Source organism: Anomaloglossus baeobatrachus, chromosome 6 (assembly GCF_048569485.1).
Source record: "Anomaloglossus baeobatrachus isolate aAnoBae1 chromosome 6, aAnoBae1.hap1, whole genome shotgun sequence".
NCBI classification, from domain to species: domain Eukaryota; kingdom Metazoa; phylum Chordata; class Amphibia; order Anura; family Aromobatidae; genus Anomaloglossus; species Anomaloglossus baeobatrachus.
Genome location: NC_134358.1, coordinates 134,386,676 through 134,407,225, shown reverse-complemented (window position 1 = coordinate 134,407,225; position 20,550 = coordinate 134,386,676). Strand labels below are relative to the sequence as shown.

General features: G+C 45.7%; 1 long non-coding RNA gene across 1 annotated transcript in view; it reads left to right on the top strand.

Moving 5' to 3' along the window:
• Positions 1-1,157: 1,157 nt before the first annotated feature.
• Positions 1,158-20,550, top strand: part of LOC142244138 (uncharacterized) — a 99,614-nt gene continuing 80,221 nt past the window's right edge. The window contains exon 1 of the long non-coding RNA XR_012724450.1: positions 1,158-1,285. This is a non-coding gene — a long non-coding RNA (uncharacterized LOC142244138). The remainder of the gene's footprint in view (positions 1,286-20,550) is intronic.

Sequence of the window (20,550 nt, the reverse complement as noted above, 5' to 3'; positions counted from 1 at the left end):
CTACAATCTTTTTATCAATAAGTGTACCCAGGGCTATTACCTGTACTTTTAACGTGGTGGTAGATAGTATTTCTGCAGAAGAACCTAGAAAGGGGCCTAACACTTCCGCTAATGGCACCTGTTATCTGGCGCCCCAAGAACTCCAGGAACTTTCCCCATACTGTTGCATACTTGGTGGAAGTGACCAGCTTTCTACTACGAAGGAGGGTGGAAATTAAGCCTTAAGAAAATCCTCTCGCCGCTAGAAGGTGTATCTCAAGTTCAAGGCTGTCAAGTGTAACCCTTGTACTTGAGGATGAAGGACCGGCCTCTGAGAAAGTAGATCAGGTCTGTCTGGTAGAATCCAGGGGTGCGATAGAGACAAAATTCTCAGCCATGTGAAACAAGCTCTCTTTGGCCAGAAGGGGGCTATCATAATGACTCTGTCCTTCTCGTTCCTGATTTTCTTCAGGACTAGCGGGATAAGTGGAAAAGGTGGGAATGTATATGGCAGCCGGAAATTCCATCTCTGTATGGCTCGAGTCACATTAGCGTATGGCATCCGATGCGAGAGCAACGGATGCGATATGCTAATGACCCCCAGCTAAGGCTCTTTTGCGAGCGTGAGTCAAGTGTCATGCGACTGAGACCCGATCTTGCGATCGGGTCACAGCTGCAAAGCTGAGGACTGGCCCTGCAGAGGAGAGGGAGGGGTTAATCTCCCCATCTTCTCCATTGTCAAGCTGCGAGTATATAGCACTGCACTTGGATAACATCCGAGTGCAGTCCGATGTTTCTCTCACACCTATACACTTGAATGGGTGCGACTGATACGGCTCTCGCAGACAATCGCAGCATGCTGCAATTTTTTTCCTCAGTCCGATTAGGGCTGAAGAAAAACAAGCAGATCTGAGCTGCAGCATTGTCTTACATGGGGTCGAGTACAATTCAAGATTTTCTTACATTGCACTAGTGCGAGTCATTCGCAAGTGTGACTCTGCCCTAAGAGTGCGTCTACTCCCTCTGGTCCTCCCCTAGGATCAAGGGAAAAGAATCTACCTAATTGCCATATTTCCTGATTTGCGAACAAGTCTATTTCTAATTCCGCCCAACTCAGAAAAATTTGTTTGAACACCTCCCGGTTTAAAGTCCACTCTGTTTGTTGCAAGGCATGGCGACTGAGGTAGTCGGCTATGATGTTGTCTGATCCCTTCAAGTGACGTGCTGTAAGTGAGAGCAATCTCTCATCCGCTATACTGAAGAGTCTGTCTCAAAGCTTTGATCTGGTGCCTCCCTGTTGATTTAGGTAAGCTACTACCGTACTGTTGTCTGAGAAGATGACCACGTTCTCTCAGGCGATCTTCTCTACTAGAAACTGTAATACCTTTGACTCTCCTATTAGTTCTTTGAGGTTTGAGGAGCTGCTTGTGAAGGTTGGTTCCTATTCCTCTTGAAGGTACTTACTTGTCCACTAGGTGGGCTCCCCACCCCACTGGACTGGCAGCCGTAGTGATAACCACCAGCTCCTATGTGTTCCAGGGAACCCCTCTCCTGAGGTTGTCTTCGTCCTGCCACCAATCCAGTGATCTCAGGACCTCTCCTGACAGTTGGACCATGTGTTCGAGATTTATTCCAGCCGACTGAAAGACAAAATTTGTCCCTGAAGGCTTCTTGTGTGAAGTTAAGCCCACTGTACTGCAGTGATTATAGATTTAACCGACCTTTATAGAGACATTGCTCCCCTTAGAGAAATCCTCAGCTTCATCTGAACGGATAGGATTTTCAGTTTTATTTTGACTATTTTCTCGGTTGGAAGGAAACGGTACTACCGCACTGAGTGTAGGTTGATGCCCAAAAATAACTGATTTTGAACTGTGACTTTCCTTGATTTTCTCTCGTTCACCAACCATCCCAACTCAGAGGACTGAGGAGACCTGGCTTATGGCTGATGAACAATCCCTTCTTGATTTTCCCACATTCAAAAGTCGTTCAGATAAGGAGCTATTAAGACATCTCTTTCTTGTCTAACATACCATATCTGCCACTAGTTTGGTGAATACCCTTGAGGCTACTGCAATGCCAAATGGAAGACACTGATACTGGAGAGGAGTCAGCTCACCTTTGATTATTACCGCCAGCCTGAAGTATTTTTTTGTGTTCTCTGTAGATAGGGATGTGGTAATAAGCATCCATCAGATCTATTATCACCATGTAGCAGAAGGGGAATAGTAAGCATACTGTTGATTTTAGGGTCTCATCTTGAATCTTTCTACTGACAGGTAGCGATTCAGAGATCTCAGATTGAAAATGATCCTGGTTTTTTTTTTTAATAAGAACAGGTTGCTGTATTACCCGGGACCACCTTCTGCTACTGGAACCCTTACCACTACGTTTTTTTCCCTATCAACAAAAGGACTTTATGCTCCAGAATCCCCTGATTCTTTAGGCCCACCTGAGAACTCTGCATGCGTTATGGGGGAAGGAAAGAAAAATTGAGCCTAAGACTGAGAGACTGTTCTTAACACCCAGTCGGCGGCCAGCCTACTGATGGCAAAATTGTTTGAGCCTTCCCCCCACTCAAGGACTGTGGTCATTGCTTTCTAGGGGCTCCTCTTTGGGAGGGTTTATTAAATAAACACCCCTAAGACTGAGCTCTCTCTCTGTCTATTCCTCACAGGCACCCCCTGAAACTGGTTTCTTTCTGGCCCTTTCTTCCTCCCGAGGTCTGAAAGGAACCTCTAAACCTTGATCCAGAGGGTGGAGGAAAACCTTTCTTTTTATCTTCTGCTTTCTCCAGGATGTTGGCTAGAGCCGACCCGGATAGTCCCTCTGGCATGGAACTGCACATAACCTCATCTTTGATTGAAAAGCAGTGTTCCAGTTTTTTAGCCATTATGCCCTTCTGCTGGAATTGGATAGGGCACAGGCATGGGCTGCTAACCTAACCCCATCTACTGAGGCGTCGGCCAGGATGTTATCTGCATTCTGAATGGTTGTTAGAGCTTCTAGCAACCGTTCCCTTGGGCATGTATCTCTAATCTGGACCTCAAGTTCTTGCAGCTATTTTGCCAGGGATCTTGCAGTGCAAGTAGCAGCAATGTTGGGCTTGAAGGATCCTGCCGCTGGTTCCCTAGCTCCCTTTAGGAATGTGTCCACCTTCTCCAATGGGTTTTTCAAAGACCCTAGGACCCAAGATCATGAGATCATGTTTTTAGAGACCTTAGCTATCGCTGGCGCTTTTTCCCAAGATTGGCACAAATCTTCTGGAAAAGGATACTTTCTTTTCAGAAGTTGGGGGACAGACACCTTCCTGTTTTTTTCCATTCTTTCGTAATGAGATTCAGCAGGTTTTTATGTACGGGGAAGACCCTATGCCTGCGCTCTGCTAGGTTGGAGAATATGGTGTCCTGGACTGATCATTGTTCTTTTCGGGATTCCATCCCAATAGTAGCTCTTATTAGTTTTTCATTGTCCGAAATGACAGGCTTTCCCATCACTTTTAAATCCTGCAGACACAGACTCTAAACTCGGAGGTGGTCTGTGATGCCATCCTCGGTGTGCGCTGTCACTTCCACTCCCATTAGCCTCTCTGGTCCCCACTTACTCCGGAAGTGCAAGTGGAGCCTGTGCACACAGCCATGAGCAATTTCCAGCACAAAAACGGCACATGCCGCATCGCCTTCCGAGGTACAGAAGTGGCTGCAGTGTCACTGCCCCAGCTGTCCATGTGGAGGAGCGAGCCCCAGCTGGTACACCTGCCCTGTAAGCCAACCCATGGACCACTGCCCGATCAGAAACATCTCAACTGTGCAACATCGGCATGGAAGAAGGAGGCCGTGACATGTGACCAGCGCAGCCCCCCATGACACCTGGATCCCGGAAACTTCCTGGCCCGCCGAAACCCGATTATCTGGAGAAATTTCACCAAGGAAACTTCAGTATCCACTCCAGGAACAGGAAACCACAATGGGACTTGGGAGAGATGCCACCCCTTTTATTTCAGAAAGGTTTCCTGTTCCTGGGGCCGGATACACTCTCTCATGTACAGTGCTGTCATGGGAAAGGAAAAAGTATTTCTAAAGCTCTTTTATGATATACTAATGAGGCAGGGACTAGTTACAAGGGCGTTCCTACGCTTATTCTGTCCATAGTGGCATGCTAACATGCTATTCAATGCAGCATCATCAGCTGTAACACTTGTATCTGTGTCTGCTGATCTGATCGTCCAGCCCTACCGGTCATGCGCAGCATGAAACTGGGTGTATGCGTCCAGGCTTTAGAGAGGTCTAGTGCACATGACCAGAATTACTGGGACTTTGGATCAGCGGCGACAGCAGACATAGGTACGCGCCTCACTACTGGTGATGCTTCATATACTAAGAGGGCGGAACGAACGCAGGAACTGCACCAGAAATGCTCAGCGTCCAGATCAACAGTGACAGCAGCAGACACAGATACGCGCGTCACCGTTGGTGATGTTGCATTGAATAGCATGTTAGCACGCCCCTATGGGCGGAACGAGTGTAGGAACCAACGCCCTTGCGACTAATCCCTGCCCTCATTAACATATCATAAAAGATCTTTAGAAATAATTTTTCTAAAGATCTCTTTATGTAAGCTACTAGAACCAAGGACAGTTAGGCAGGGATTAGCAATGTGTACCCAAAACTGCTCGTAGTTCTGGGTGCATATTGCACCTGACAGGTTCACTTTAAATCCCTGCTCTCTTTTCCCACAAAATTAATTGATGGTAAAACAAAGTTACTTATGCCAGAGTCACACTTACGCAAGTCTCGCATCGGCATCACCCGTCACGACTGCACACTTTCCGGACAACAGAGTCTCGGCTGCATAGAAATATATGCAGCTGACCCGTTCCTGTCGGGAGAGTGTGCAGCCATGCCAGGTGATGCTGGCCTTAATCAAATTTAAAAGCGTAACCAGTTAACGACCTAGGATGTATATATACACCCATCCTAGATTGCATCCCTCTCTTTGATGTGGGCTCTGATCAGCCGACATGTTCAGCTAATATGGGAGATCCACCCGCGCCTGTTAATTCCTTAAGGCTCTGTGCGCACTGGGAAGTGGAATTTTCTTGAGAAAATTCCGCATGCCCTCAAAGATTACCGCACCCGCGGTAAAAAACCGCGGGAAACCGCATCCGAAAACCGCATGCGGTTTGCCGCGGTTTGCTGCGGTTTTACCGCGGTATTGTTCGCGGTATTGCCGCGGTTTTGCCGCGTGCGGGTTGGGATGTGCTTTATTGCATTCAATGCAATAAAGCATATTGAAGAAAAAAAAAAAAAATACATTTAATTCTGATAGTAGATAGAGAGAAGAATAGATAGAGGGATAGATAGATAGACAGATAGATAGAGGGATAGATAGAGGACAGATCGCTGCATTTCCCACGGTCGGCAGTGAGTTCACATTACCGACCGTGGGAAATGACCGGTAATTACCTCTGCTGTCTGCTGCATTCAGCGCTGTGTCTGTGACAGTCGCGGCTGGATGTCAGCAGTGCAGGACGCCGGAGCCGGAGCTGTGGATTACGCCGGAGCTTTGTTTGGGGGGGGGGGTTAATAAAATGGTGAACGAGGCTTGTTTGTTTTATTTAAAATAAAGGATTTTTCGGTGTCTGTGTTTTTTCACTTTACTTACGGGTTGATCATGTCAGCTGTCACATAGACGCTGCCATGATCAAGCCTGGGGTTAATGGCGGTAGTCCCCCATCACCATTAACCCTTGTATTACCTTGCCACCACTGCTACACGGTGGCAAGAAGAGCCGAGGACACGCCGGTATTGCCGCATATTGCATGCGACAGTGCCGGGGCAGCTGCGGCTGATATTCTCGGCTGCGGGAGGGGGAGTGAGGCGGGGGACATTATCCCTGCCCCTCTCCCTCCCCAGCCTGAGAATACCGGGCCGCCGCTGTGTGCTTACCTCGGCTGGACGGTGAATATGCAGCGGAGTCCACGTTCTTTTTTTTCTATATTTCCGTTTTCTTTCTATGTGTGTTCTATATGTCTGTGTCTGTGTTCTGTGTCTGTGATGTCTGTGTGTGATCTGTGTGTGTGTTTATTCTCTGCACGGCTTCCTCTTCCTGTAATGACATCACTTCCCTGCAAAACCGCAGACAGGCGATGCACATTACCGGAGATAAACCGCGAAATACCGCAGGGAATAACGCAGGAAAACGCAGTGAACCGCACAGAATTTGCTGCCTGCGTTATTCCCTGCGGGATTTCATGATTAACATTGAGTCAATGGAGTGAAATCCCGCAGCGATGTGCGGAAAAGAAGTGACATGCACTTGTTTTTGCTGCGGGATTCCCGCAGCAAAACATGCAGCTGTCAAATTCCGCCCAGTGCGCACAGGATTTTTTTTCTCCATAGGATTTGCTGGTGATTCACTGCAGAGATGTTATGAACATTTTCTGCAGCGAAACATGCAGCAAATCCGCGAAAAATCCGCGGCAAAATCCGGTAAGTGCGCACATAGCCTTAGGCTGTTAAACTCTGACAGATTGCTCTGGCAATCATTGCTCTGTTTCTGGCTGCCCAAAACAAAAACACACACACACACACACACACACACACACACTTGGTATTGCTATATTAAGAAATGCAAAATAAAAACAGAAAATCAACTAATCTGATTGGTAAAGTTTTGATAGAAGTAACATTGCATTAAAATACAATAGGTGATCAAAATATCGTATCTACCCAAAAATGGTATGATCAGCTCAAGCTCAAGACGCAAAAAATAAACCCTCACACAGGCCCAGATACTGAAGAATGAGAACGCGATGTGTTGTGAATACATTTTCCAGTTTGGGGCTCCCTCTTGTGGTCAGTGCTGGCGGTGCAGTTGATTTGTGGAATGAAAGCCACACACCTGTGGAGGACTGGCAATCAGGTCTCTCAGATGGGCTATATAGCTGAGTAGTTTTCTCCTGTTACTTGCCGGTGCTCAATGGATATCCTGTGTGTTAAGGACATTCTGAAACCAGCCCTGCTCTCTACGAGAACTCCTCTCAGATAAGTTGGTCTTGTACCTCTGTTTATTGTTTCCACTTTCTTTTTGTTTTTTCTGCTTTGATACTAATGCTTGATTCCTATTTTGCCTGTGTGGAGTTCCTGGTGGAATTGGATCATTTCCTGCTGGGAGTGTCTGTATACCCAGCTCCATGATTCTGCAATGTATTGTGTTTTGTCATGCTTGGTATTAAATCAGTCCCTCATCTATATTAGTGTTTTTGGATCCCAATAACATCGGAGTGCTGATATAGTGGGAGAGAAGGCCATTTGGTCTCAGGGTTTTTCCATATCAGACGTGCTGGTATTTATTAGGGTTTTTACAGCTACAGACATTACTCCTTCCTATCCTTTCCTATAAAGATAGTTTGGGCCTCACCTTTGCTGAACCAGTTTTTCTAGCTTTGTATTGTGTTTTACTATATCACCATAGTCTTTACATATGGGGGGCTATCTATATCTTTGGGGATTTCTCCGAGGCAGATTAGCTTTTCTTATATTTCTATGTGTAAGAATATTTAGGTCTTTGGCTGTGTCGAGACGACTAGGTGCTCGTAGGCTTGTCCCATGGCTACTTCTAGTTGTGTGTCAGGATTAGGTCTACAGTCCGTTAAGGTTCCAGCCACTCTGGTTACTTTTTGGGCTTCCGCATTTTTTGATCCGCCTCAGTCCCTGAATCATAACAGTAGCACCAGTCTTACCTAGGATTCTAGGGTACTCAAAAGAGGGGGGGGGGATGTGTCAATTTTTTTTGTGTGTTTTTCCTCTTTATCTCTGGGTGCCCTGGAGGATCTTGTGCTGTTATGGATATTACACAATTAGCTGAGTGAGTTGATCAGCTTACGTCTTAGGTTAAGGATATACTGTATCAGATTATCTTGCCCAAACACCTGCTGTAGAAGCTAAGATACCTTTACCTGATTTATTCTCTGGGTATCGGTCTAAATTTTTAACTTCAAGAACAATTGTAGGTTATTTTTTGCCCTGAAACCAAAGTCCTCAGGGTCTTCCAGGCAGCGAGTTCAGATTGTTATCTCTTTGCTGCGTGGTGACCCCCAGGATTGTGCCTTTTTCCTGGCGTCTGAAGATCCTGCTCTTGCTGTTGTGGAATTTTTTTTCAGGCTCTGGGGTTGTTATATGATGAACCTAATGTTATTGATCAAGCCGAGAAAACTTTATTGGCTTTGATCCTGGGTCAGGAACCTGCAGAAGTATATTGTCAGAAATTTCCTAAGTGGGCTGTGCTTACAGAGTGGAATGATGCGGCGCTTGCGACTCTCTTTCGGAAGGGGTTGGCAGAGTCTGTAAAGGATGTTATGGTTGGCTTTCCTGTCCCCTCTGGTCTCAATGACTCTGTGTCATTGGCCATTCAGATTGATAGACGTTTATGTGAACGTAAAACAATACGAGCAGAGGTGTTGCTCTCAGAGCAGTCTCCGGAGCCTATGCAGTGTGATAAGGTCCTTTCTAGGGCGGAATGGCAGGAATTTAAACGGCGTAATATGTTATGTTTCTTCTGTGGAGACGCCTCTCATACTATTTCTGTCTGACCTAAGCGCAAGAAACGATTTGCCCGTTCATTTACTTTGGGCGGTTTACAGTCTAAGTTTCTTTGGTCGGTTTCTTTGATTTGTTCCCTATCATCATTTTCGGCTATGGCTTTTATTGATTCAGGAGCTGCCCTGAACTTGATGGATTTTGGGTTTGCTGAGCGTTGTGGTTTTCCTATGGTCCCTTGCATGCTCCTATCCCTTTGAGGGGTATTGATGCTACTTCTTTAGCTGAAAATAAGCCCCAGTTTTGGACCCAGGTGACAATGCGGGTCACACCTGACCATCAGGTGGTAAGTGTTTGGTCTTGCATAATTTGCATGACATTTTGGTACTGGGATTTCCTTGGTTGCAAGCCCATAATGCAGTTCTGGATTGGACATCTTTATCTGTGACTAGTTGGGACTGCCAATGTGTGCATAGTGATACTCCTGTTTTATCTATTTCATCTCAGACACGGGAGGTTCCTGACTATTTGGCGGATTTCATAGATGTATTTAATGAGACCGAGGCTGCGTCTTTGCCTCCGCCTAGGGACTATGATTGCGCTATTGAATTAGTGCCTGGTTGTAAATTTTCTAAAGGGACGGCTTTTCAATTTATCTGTACTTGAACATGTTGCTATGCATACTTATATTAAGGAGTCTTTGGAGAAGGGTCACATCAGACCATCATCTTCACCTCTGGGCACTGTTTTCTCTCTTTGTGGCCAAGACGATGCCTCATTGCCGCCCTATATTGACTATCATATCCTTAATAAAATCACGGTTAAATATCAGTATCCATTGCCTCTGATTTCCGACCTGTTTTCTAGAGTGAAGGGTGCTAGTTGGTTTACTAAGCTCGATCTTCGGGGAGCATATAATCTCATTCTCATTAAGCAGGGTGATGAATGGAAGACGGTGTTTAATACTCCTGAGGGGCATTTTGAGTACCTGGTGATGCCCTTTGGGCTCACTAATGCCCCTTCCGTCTTTCAATCTTTCATGAATGATATTTTCCGGGATTTTGTGGACAAGTTTTTGATTGTCTATTTGGATGACATTTTGATTTTTTCTGAAGACTGGGATTCTCATGTTGAACAGGTTTGGACAGTGTTTCAGGTTCTCAGGGACAATGCATTATGTCAAGGGATCTAATCATCTGTTTGGCGTACAAAAGATCTCTTTTTTGGGATTTATTTTGTCCCCATCTTCTATCGAGATGGATCCGGTCAAGGTCCAGGCCATTCATGATTGGGTTCAGCCTACTTCTTTGAAAGGCCTTCAGAAGTTTTTGGGTTTTGCTAATTTCCATCGTAAATTCATACGCAATTTTTCCAGTATTGTCAAGCCATTGACTGATTTGACCAAGAAGGGAGGTGATGTTGTGAATTGGTCTTCAGAGGCAGTCTTGGCTTTTCAGGAGCTTATAAGGTTTACTTCTGCTCCAGTCTTGCGGCAGCCTGATTTGTCTATTCCTTTTCAGGTGGAGATCGATGCCTCAGAGATCGGAGCTGGGGCTATCTTGTCCCAAAGAGACCCTGTGACTTCTAAAATTAGACCCTGTGCTTTTTTTTTTCCCAGAAATTTTCACCACTGGAGCGAAATTATGATGTGAGGAATCGGGAATTATTTCCTATGAAGTGGGCCTTTGAAGAATGGCGACATTGGCTAGCGGGGGCGAGACATCAAATTGTTGTACTTACTGATCATAAGAATTTGATCTATCTTGAACCTACCAGGAGGTTGAATCCTAGGCAAGCTAGATGGGCCTTGTTATTCACACGCTTTAATTTTGTGGTCTCTTATATTCCGGGTACTAAGAATATTAAGGCGGATGCCCTTTCTAGGAGTTTCTTTGCTGATTCTCTGGATGTGACCGAGCCTGCTACTATCCTGCATGAGGGAGTGATTCTGTCTGCGATTTCACCCAATTAGAGGCTTGCTCTTGAGCAATTTCAGGAGAACAAATGTGAAAGATGTCCTGGGGGGAAATTGTATGTTCCTGACCAATGGAGGAGTAGAGTGATGTCTGAAGTTCATTGTTCTGTGTTAGCTGATCATCCTGGGATTTTTGGCACTGGGGATTTGGTGAGTAGGTCCTTTTGGTGGCCTTCTCAGTCTCGTGATGTGAGGAGTTTTGTGCAGTCCTGTGGAATCTGTTCTAGATCCAAGTCTTCTTGTTCTCGTTCTAGTGGCCCATTATTGCCATTGACGGTGCCCAAGAGACCATGGACTCACATCTCAATGGATTTTATTTTGGATCTCCCTGTTTCTCAGGGGATGACGGTTATTTGGGTAATCTGTGATAGATCCAAAATGATTCATTTGGTGCCACTGCCTAAGTTTCCATCAGCTTCGGAGTTGGCACCTTTGTTTCTTCGTCAGGTGGTTCGTTTGCATGGTATTCCTGAGAATGTTGTGTCCGATAGGGGAGTCCAGTTTGTGTCTAGATTTTGGAGAGCTTTTTGTTCTAGGCTGGGAATTGAGTTATCCTTCTCTTCTGCGTTTCATGATCCTCAGACCAATGGACAGACAGAGGACAAATCAGACTTTGGAAACCTATTTGCGATGTTTCGTGTCGGCTGATCAGGACGACTGGGTTTCTTTTTTGTTATTGGCTGAGTTTTCTCCTAATAATAGAGTCAGTTTGGCCACTTTGATGTCTCCTTTTTTTGCAATTTTGGGTTTCATCCTCTGTTTTTTTTGAGGCAGATGAAGGCTTCCACCTGCCCGGGTGTTGATTCGGCAGTAGAGAAAATGCAGCATATTTGGGATCAAGTGGTGGATAAATTGTCCCATTCCCAGGAAAATGCCCACCGGTTTGCCAACCGACGTAGGACTGTGGGCCCCCGGTTTAAGGTAGGGGACTTGGTCTGGTTGTCTTCCAGACATGTTCCTATGAAAGTTTCTTCTCCGAAATTTAAGCCAAGGTTTATTGGACCTTATAAAATTTCGAAGATAATCCTGTTTCTTTCCGTTTGGCTCTTCCAGAGACTTTCAAGATTCACAATGTCTTTCATAAGTCTTTGTTGAAAAAATATGTTGAACCGGTAGTGCCCATGGCTGCGCCTCCTGACCATGTGTTGATTGAAGGGGATCTGGAATATGTAGTGGAAAAAAAATTTGGATTCCCGTATTGCTAGACAGAAGCTCTAGTATCTGGTTAGGTGGAAAGGTTATGGTCAGGAGGATAATTCTTGGGTGGTTACTTCCGACATACATGCTGATTGCTTGATCGTGCTTTTCATCGAGCCCATCCTGATAAACCCGGAGGTTCCGGTGAGAGTTCGGTGACCCCTCCTCGAGGGGGAGAGGTACTGTTGTGATTACATTATTCACTCTGGGGCCCCCTCTTGTGCTCAATGCTGGCAGTGCAGTTTATTTGTGGAATGAAAGCCACATACCTGTGGAGAACTGGCAATCAGGTCTCTCAGATTGGGCTATATAGCTGAGTAGTTTTCTCCTATTACTTGCCGGTTTTCAATGGATATCTTGTGTGTTAAGGACATTCTGAAACCAGCCCTGCTCTCTACGAGAACTCCTCTCAGATAAGTTGGTCTTGTACCTCTGTTTATTGTTTCCACTTTCTTTTTGTTTTTTCTGCTTTGATACTAATGCTTGAGTCCTATTTTGCCTGTTTGGAGTTCCTGGTGGAATTGGATCATTTCCTGCTGGGAGTGTCTGTATACCCAGCTCCATGATTCTGCAATGTATTTTGTTTTGTCATGCTTGGTATTAATTCAGTCCCTCATCTATATTAGTGTTTTTGGATCCCAGTAACATCAGAGTGCTGATATAGTGGGGAGAAGGCCGTTTGGTCTCAGGGTTTTTCCATATCAGACATGCTGGTATTTATTAGGGTTTTTACAGCTACAGACAGTACTCCTTCCTATCCTTTCCTATAAAGATAGTTTGGGACTCACCTTTGCTGAACCAGTTTTTCTAGCTTTGTATTGTGTTTTACTATATCACCGTAGTCTTTACATGTGGGGGACTATCTATATCTTTGCGGATTGCTCCGAGGCAGATTAGCTTCTCTAATATTTCTATCTGTAAGAATATTTAGTTCTCCGGCTGTGTTGAGACGACTAGGTCATCATAGGCTTGTCCCATGGCTACTTCTAGTTGTGTGTCAGGATTAGGTCTACAGTTCGTTAAGGTTCCAGCACTCTGGTTACTTTTTGGTCTTCCGCATTTTTTTTGATCCTCCTTGGTCCCTGAATCATAACAGCTATGCATCTCGGAAAATGGCGACAAACGTTCTCTTATGTCTTCAAACTTCTGAATTTTTTTTCACCACTTCAGCACTGAAAAAGTAAAAACTATACATGTTTGTACCTATGAACTTGTACTGATCTAGGGAATAATAATGCCAGGTTTAATCCCATAGTGAATATGGTATTAAAAAAAAAAAAAAAAAAAAAAAGAACCCACACCACATTTGTCCAATTGCACTTTCTTTTGCAATTTCATACTAGGCATTTTTCCCCCCAGTTTTCCAGTACAATATGGGGCAAAGTGCATGGGGTCATTCAAAAAGTACAACTAATCCCACAAAAAACAAGCCCTCATGACTATATTGATGGGAAAAAAATGAAAAACAGAAAATTTGCCCAGTGGTGAAGAGGGTTAGAGACTAGATCTATAAGTGTATATTTTTTTTATTTATTTAATTGCAAAACTCTAAAATACTTAAGGTGATGTATTCACTATTAAAACCTTAGTGATAAAAAAAATATTGTATTTCAGATTCTGTATAATATTATGCGGAAGGACATCTTACTTGAGCCACTGTTAATGGTATTCAGATATGCGCATTTGAGCAGCCACATGAACCACAGCCAGCAATATCTTGCAATGCAAAAAAATAGCCAAAGACTCACATTGATCATATCCCATTTATTTTAGGGCTCATTCAGACGACCGTTCCGTTTGTCCTGGTCAGTTCCTGTTTTTTTGCGGACCTACTGACAAGACCATCTTTTCAATGTCTTGTGTGCATCCGATAATACAAAAACAACAAAAAAAAAAACCATATCAGATGCCGTAAGTCCGTTCCGTTATTATGGAACATGTCCTATTCTGTTCCGTAATAACGGACCTTGACCCAGTACAAGTCAATGGGTCTGCAAAATCCCCAGAAGCCACACAGAAGCACTTCCGTGTGATTTCCGTCGGGTGCCCATGCAGTCTGTGTCCCGCTCCTGCCCTGCAGTGTGTCAGCAGCTGTGGGGATGGGTGTTGCTGTCAGGAGGTTAGTAAAGTTCATTACCTGCTGTGATGAAGTCTGCTGCACTCCTGACATCATCACTCATCACTTACTTACATGACCACCCCCTTCTCAGATCACCTCTCGCGGGCAGCCGGAGACTGTGACTAGCGGTGACGTCACGGGCCGCTTGCGATACTTCGCTTGTGAACATGGCGGTCATTACACTTAGTGACGAGAGCTGACGTCAGGAGTTCAGCAGACTTCATCACCCAGGTAATGTACCTAGCTAACCTCCAGAAGTCAGCACTTGTCATGCCCTGCAATGACCTGGGCTGACTTATTGATGTTACCTTAGGTCACTGCACTGCGCTCCCAGCCTGTGGGTATCATTCTGTTCTTCTTTGACTGGGACAGCGAGTATGGATTGTCCTGGGACCACCTTATTGGATTACGCCAGACCTAGATTTGTTTTTTCTTTTAATAAATTGGTGAAAGAGGGAATGTGATTGAGTGTTTTTTCAAATAATTTTTTTTTTATATTTTTTTTAATTACTGACTTGAGTTATGATATTGGGTATCTGATAAGACGCTGTGACATCACTAACCTCTGGGCTTGATGCCAGGTGACATTACACATCTGGTATCAACCCCATATATTACCCCGTTTGCCACCGCACCAGGGCAATGGGATAAGCAGGGTAAAGTCGCGGGATTGTCACATCCAATGGATGCGCCAATTTCGGCCGGCTGAAGTTTTTAGGCTGGGGAGGGGGGGGGGGGGTCCCAATGACGCGGGTCTCCCCAGCCTGAGAATACCAGCCAGCAGCTGTGAGACTTTATCTTGACTGGTATCAAAATTGAGGGGGGAGACTGCACGCTGCTTTTTTAAATTGTTTATTGTACTGTAGGATATAGACGCACCCACCAGTGGCTGTGATTGGTTATAGTCAGACACACTCCCACGTTGAGTGTCAGCTGTTTGGCTGCAACCAATCACAGATGGGGGGGGGGGAGGTGCGAATGTGTATAAGCCTAATGTGCGGCCGGCTCAGGAAGAGCAAAGAGTTGCCGCGGGAGCAGTTACAGCTGTGCCGGTGAGTATGTAGCGTTTGTTTCTACCCCTTTGCCCCAGATTCTGTTCCCCATTAACTTTATATGGGGAAAAGCATCTGGCTAGATACCCTGGACTGCATGTATCTCTCCTTCCATCTTTTTGCAGTCCACCAAAAAAACAGAAGTCACACGGATGACACACAAACAGTTTACGGAACGGGACGGATGCGGTTATCTCATAAATGCATCCGTGAAGAAAAAAAAACAAAACACAGGACTGTTTTTTGTGGACGGCAAAAACGGAACAGGCGGGTGAATGAGCCCTAATTCTAGTACTCCATGTCTCCACTCCTAGGGGTCTTGAGTCTGTAGTTTCTCTAAATCTTTTTTGATATACCTTTTTTTCTTTATCATTCTTTAAGGCCATGTGCGCAAGTTGCATTTTGGTTGTGATTTAAAGTGCACTGTGTCATTGACAAAATGCATGCGTTTTGCTTCCCCAGCAAAGTCTATGATAAATCAGAAATTCTATGTGCACGTTGCTTTTTTTTTTTTTTAGGCAACGTTTTGTTTAACAAATATTTGTCAAAATTGTTGAAGAAGAAAAAAAAAAGCAGCACGTCATTGCATTTTGTGAACATTTACCACCCATTGACATGAATAAATGTGTCAAAGCACAACCAAAATGGTTAGCTGTGCGTTTGCACTGCGTTTTGGATCAAGAAAAACACAGGTCACCAACTTTTCTCCATCCTCTCTCCGCTTCATACTCACCGATCACCGGCGCAGCACAGCTGTTACATGACTGCCGCAGCCTCTCCTGCTTCTGAAAGTGCCAGCCGCTCATTAGGCTCACCTTATATTCATTACTTCCCCACCCACCGGCGCCAATAAAATTGGTTGCAGTTAGACGCGTCTCCACGCTGAGTGACAGCTGTCTGACTGCAACCAATCACAGCCGCCGGATCTATATCGTACAGTACAATAAATAATTTAAAAAAACGGCATACAGTCCCTCCAGCTGGGGGCTGGTATTCTCAGGCTTGGGAGACCCACGTTATTGGCAGCCCCCCAGCCTAAAACAAAAAAAGAAAAACCACACCCTCTTTCACCACTTTAATAACCCTCCAAACACCCCTCCAGGTCCAACGTAATTCACACGAGGTCCCACGACACTTCTAGCACTGCTACATCTGAAACTCACAGCGAGCGACTATTGAGCATGACTGCTCACTGAACTCAGGACTCACTTCAGTTGCTGTGTGATCAGCAGTGACATCACTCAGGTTAGCAGCTGCCACAGCTGGAGTCCTCCACCTGTGACAGCAAATCACCCGAGTGACTGAAGTGAGCTGCACGATCTGTGGTGCCGTCACTCAGGTGATTTCCGGTCAGAGCTGCAGTCCTTCACCTGTGGCCGCAAATCAGGCCGTGACAGAAAGATCCGCGCGATGAAAATGAACCTCTGACATCACAGCTGTGGGCCTTGCACTACTGCCTGTGTTGAGGCACTGACATCAGAGCTTCACCTGAGTTAATTCTTATCGTGCGGCTCTGTCTGCTGTCAGCGTGGCAGTCATGCTCTATGGTGCTCGCTGTAACAGGACAGGGATGTAGCAGAGCTGAATTGCCGTGGGACCTAGTGTGGATTACTTTCAGACCTGCAGGAGTGTTTAGGGGTTAATGTGTTGAAAGAGGGTGTTTTTTGTATTTTATTCCAAATAAAGGATTTTGGAAGTGTATATTTACTTTCACTTACAGATTAGTGATGGGGCAGAGTCTTAGACTACTGCCATCACTAATCTAGGACCTAGTGGCTGCTGTGGGCTGCCATTAATTCGTTATTACCCCCATTGCTACCGCACCAGGGTAACGGGAAGAGCCAGGTCCAGAGCCAGAATTAGAGCATCTTATGGATGCACCACTCCTGGGGCAGCTGTGGGCTGCTATAGCTAGGCTGGAAAGGGCCAAATATCAATGGGCCTTCCCATCTTAATATCATCCCAGAGTTGCTGTACCATGGCTGTTTTAGAAAAATGGAGGGACCCCCACGTCACAACCAACCACAAATACCACCAACCACAACAAACAACAACAACAACCAACAGCTGTTCCTGTGCAGGATATGAAAAAGGAGGGAGAACCCACATCTTTTTGAAGAAGAGAAAAAAAAATTTTTTTTATATAAAATATAAATCTACCGGTATATAATTTTTTTTTTCTCGCCAACATAAAATGTACTGTTTATAGTCCATACAGCATAGTGCAAATGGGTATCTGTCAGCCTGCTTATAATGGGTCAGGAATATGAAAGTATATTTTCATATTCCTGACCCAGTATAAGCAGGCTGACACATGCCCATTTGCACAATGTTGTGCGAACCATAAACAGTACATTTTATGTTGGTGAGGAAAAAAAAAAATTCCCTGTCTAGGCAACAATATTAAGTGATTTTGGACCTAAAGTCTATGTTCACACACTGCATTTGTTACTGCGGTTTTGGTGCATTTTGAAGTCACAGAGATGCTACTAAATTCATGCATTTCCTTCTCCCAGCAAAGGCTATGATATTTCTATTTTACGGTCCACACTGCATTTTTTTAGCTGCATTTTTGAAGATGCAGCATGTCAATTCTTTTTGTGTTTGAGCCCTTCCAGTCAATAGATTTGACTTAAACGAATTGGGTAAAATGTGGTAAAAGTGTGTCAAACGTGCTTTTTTTGGATGCGTTTTTGCCTCGGCTGCGTTTTTTAGGGCCAAAAAGGCTGCATCTTTGTGGTTAGGAAAAGATGCAGTGTGCCTTCTACCCCTCCTCAGCACATGGACCTCTACAGTGTCACTGAGCCACACACAGTATTAAAATAGATCCTGTGTGTTCAATCTGAGACTTTGAATGATCAGAGGCTGTAGCCCCCCTGGGCGCTGCATCATCCCGTGGGCATTTGCATGCTTTCCATGGTATCATGCTCCTGTGGGTGTGATACCATGGATTTACATGAGCGAAGTCACGTCAGCTCCTTCAGAATCTCACATGTGCGCTTACCATTCTCGCCTCCTTCTCATCCTGGTGTTTGCTTGTTGGCTTCAGACACGCACTGCGCATGCTCAGAAGACTCCTGTGGTTCCGACCATGTGCGGCTGAACGTGGTAAGTAACCACCAGGATGAGAAGGCGGCAAGTGAGCACGCGTGGGATTCTGAAGGCGCTAACTGACTTTGCTCATGTAAATCCATGGTATCACACTCACAGGGGAGTGATCCCATGGAAAGCATTCAAACGCCCACAGGGTGATGCAACGCCCAGGGTACTACAGCCTCTGATCATTTACATAGGGAATATGTAATAAAACGTATTTTATTACTTTCATATTACTACAACAAGCATGGGTAGGAAGGGGTTAATAGCTCACACATGCCCCTGTTTGTAGGTTAACGCGCTTTTTTGACCTGACCTTCACCGTGCTATAGCTAAGGCTGAAGAAATGTAAGCTACAGTTTAAGGCTATGTGCACACTAGAAAATGGACTTTTCTTAAAAAAAATCCGCACCCACTGGCAGAATACCGCACCCGCGTTTGTTGTCGCGATTTTTCTGCAGGTTGGTCCATGCGGTTTTTTATCATAATCTATGGCAAAAAACGCAGGTACCTGCAGAAAAAGTGACATGCACATTAATTTTGCAACGGAAATTCCGCAGGTAAATCCACAGGTAAAAAAAACAAAAAAAAAAAAAAAACACAAACAAAAAAACCCGCAGTATGCGCACAGTTTTTTTTTTTTATACCCATAGGTTTTGATGAGGAATGACTGCAGAAATGTTACATATTTGCTGCAGAAAATCCGAGGTAAATCCGCAACGTGCGCACATAGCCTTAAGCCCCCAAAGTCTCCCCCACTTCCCAAAAAAAAAAACAAAAAAAAAACCACCAAACAACCACAATTTTAGACAGGAGTGAGTGAAGTCTAAAGCCCCCGTCACACATAGCGAGATGGCTAGCGAGATCGCTGAAACGTCACAGGTTTTGTGACGTATCAGCGACCCCGCCAGCGATATCGCTGTGTATGACAAGCAGCAGCGAGCAGGCCCCTGCTGTGAGGTCGCTGATCGTGACACAATCATCAGGACCATTTTTTGCTCATTGGTCTCCCGGTGTGCAGCACGCATCGGCGTTTTTGACGGCGGGAGACAAACGAGCACCGGTTCTGAATGTGCAGGGAGCCGTCATTATACGGCTTGCTGTTGGCTGGTCGCTGCAGAGATCTGCCTGATAGACAGCTCAACAGCGACCATGTAGCGACGTACCAGCGATCCTGACCAGGTTATATCGTTGTCGGGAATCGCTGGAACATCGCTACGTGTAACGGGAACCTATACCTCACTGTAAGGGTACCGTCCCACTAAACTACGTACCAGCAATTCCAACCACTATATGACCTGGTCAGTATCGCTGGTGCATCGCTACATGGTCGCTGGTGAGCTGTCAATCAGGCAGATCTCACCAGCGACCAGTGACAAGCCACCAGCGACTCGTGGAAACAATGCTGCGCTTGGTAACCAAAGTAAATATCGGGTAACTAAGCAAAATGCTTTGCTTGGTTACCCGATATTTACCCTGGTTACCAGCGCACACCGGTTAGCGCTGGCTCCCTGCACTCATAGTCAGGGTACACATCGGGTTACTAAGCAAAGCGCTTCGCTTAGTTACCCGATGTGTACTCTGGCTACGTGTGCTAGGAGCCAGCACTGGCAGCCCGAGAGCGGCGTACGCTAGTAACCAAGGTAAATATCGGGTAACCAAGCAAAGCGCTTCGCTTGGTTACCCGATGTGTACCTTGGTTACCAGCGTACGCAGCTTCCAGACGCCGACTCCCTGCACATTCAGATCGCTGCTCTCTCACTGTCAAACACAGCGATGTGTGCTTCACAGCGGGAGAGCAACGAGCAAAAAATGAACCAGCACTGATCAGCGATTTCACAGCAGGGGCCAGGTCGCTGCTTAGTGTCACACACAGCGAGATCGCTAATGAGGTCACTGGTGCGTCACAAAAAATGTGACTCAGCAGCGATCTCGCTATGTAAGAAGTACCCCTAAGGGGTGCCTCACATATAGTGAGATCGCTACCGAAATCGCTGCTACGGCACGGTTTTGGTGACGCAACAGTGACCTCATTAGCGATCTCGCTGTGTGTGACACTGAGCAGCGATCTGGCCCCTGCTGCGAGATCGCTGCTCGTTACACACAGCCCTGGTTCGTTTTCTTCAAAGGCGTTCTCCCGCTGTGACACACAGATCGCTGTGTGTGACAGCGAGAGAGCGACAAATGAAGCGAGCAGGGAGCAGAAGCCGGCATCTGGCAGCTGCGGTAAGCTGTAACCAGGGTAAACATCGGGTAACCAATTTGGTTACCCGATATTTACCTTCGTTACCAGCCTCCGCAGCTCTCACGCTGCCTGTGCTGCCGGCTCTCTGCACATGTAGCTGCAGTACACATCGGGTTAATTAACCCGATGTGTACTGTAGCTAGGAGAGCAAGGAGCCAGCGCTAAGCAGTGTGCGCGGCTCCCTGCTCTCGCGGTTATGATCGCTGCTTCGGCTGCTGTGTTTGACAGCTAAGCAGCGATCATAACAGCGACTTACAAGGTCGCTGTTACGTCACAGAAAATGGTGACGTAACAGCAACCTCGTTGTCGCTTAGTGTGAACCAGCCCTAAAGGTCCAGTCACACTAA